A 1681-nucleotide genomic window follows, 5' to 3' on the forward strand; every position below is an offset into this window, starting at 1 on the left:
AAAGCCAGGCATGGTGGTGCACACCTGTAGTCCCAGCTACTCGGGGGGCTGGGGCAGAAGGATCGCTTGAGCCTAGGAGGCAGAGGTTACTGTGAGCTGCAATCGCACCACTGCACTCCTCCAGCCTGGGTGACAGAGTGAGACTCTGTCTCAAAAACAAAAAACAAAAAACAAAAAACTACAATGGGCAAAGAGCACAAAGCATTTACCCAGGGGCAAATGAAATTCATAAACAGACTTACCCAGGAAGTCAAGAAATGACAACTATTACAGAAGGATCCAACCAAGCATAGGAAAGTAAAATAAATAAGTAAATAAAACTACCACAGAACTAAAGGTACCACTGAATGCAAAACAAAAGCAAAGCTGAAAACAAAACCTGGCTGAGAAAAAAGTGAACCAGAGTGGGAGAAGCATGAGAGGGACTGGGGAGAAAGATACTGGCGTGGAAGACCGAGGACACCTAATGTCTGCATCACCAGGCTCACTGAAAAGAGGCTGAATAAAATGTTTAAAGTATTTTTGGCCAGATGTGGTGGTCTATAATCGCAACCCTTTGGGAGGCCGAGGTGGAAGGATCACTTGAGCTCAGCAGTGAAAGACCAGCCTGGGCAACACAGCAAGACCCCGTCACTACAAAAAATAAAAAATATACATATATAAAAAGGGTTTTTTTATTTGTTTTGTTTTGAGACAGGGTCTCACTCTTTTGACCAGGATGGAGTGCAGGGGCGCAATTCTGGCTCACTGCAACCTCTGCATCCCAGATTCAAGTGCTTCTCCTGCCTCAGCCTCCCAAGTAGCTGGGAACAAAGGCATGTGCATCACCACGCCAGCTATTTCTGTATTTTTAGTAGAGACAGGGTTTCACCCAGGCTGGTCTCAATCTCCTGACCTCAGGTGATCTACCCGCCTCAGCCTCCCAAAGTGCTGGGATTACAGATGTGAGCCACCACTCCTGGCCCATAAAGTTTTTAATACATAATTTAAGAATACTCTATAGGCCGGGCGCGGTGGCTCACGCCTGTAATCCCTGCACTTTGGGAGGCCGAGGCGGGCGGATCACGAGGTCAGGAGATCGAGACCATCCTGGCTAACACGGTGAAACCCCGTCTCTACTAAAAAAAAAAAAAGGCCGGGCACAGTGGCTCACGCGTGTAATCCCAGCACTTTGGGAGGCCGAGGTAGGCAATTACTTGAGGTCAGGAGTTTGAGATCAGTCTGTCCAACATAGTGAAATCCCATCTCTATTAAAAATACAAAAATTGGCCAGGCACAGTGGCTCATGCCTGTAATCCCAGTGCTTTGGGAGGCCAAGGTGAGCAGATCACGAGGTCAGGAGTTCGAGACCAGCCTGGCCAATATGGGGAAATGCCATCTCTACTAAAAATACAAAACATTAGCCGGGGGTGGGGGCAGGCACCTGTGATCCCAGCTAATCAGGAGGCTGAGGCAGGAGAATCACTTGAACCCGGGTGGCAGAGGTTGTAGTGAGCTGAGACGTGCCACTGCACTTCAGCCTGGGCAACAGAATGAGACTCTGTCTCAATAATAATAATAATAATAATGATACAAAAATTAGCCGGACGTGGTGGCTGGCGCATGTAATCCTAGCTACTCGGGAGGCTGAGGCAGGAGAATCGCTTGAACCCAGGAGGTGGAGGTTGCAGTGAGCCAAGAT

The sequence above is a fragment of the Mandrillus leucophaeus genome, unplaced genomic scaffold, assembly GCF_000951045.1.
Source record: "Mandrillus leucophaeus isolate KB7577 unplaced genomic scaffold, Mleu.le_1.0 Scaffold1109, whole genome shotgun sequence".
NCBI lineage: Eukaryota > Metazoa > Chordata > Mammalia > Primates > Cercopithecidae > Mandrillus > Mandrillus leucophaeus.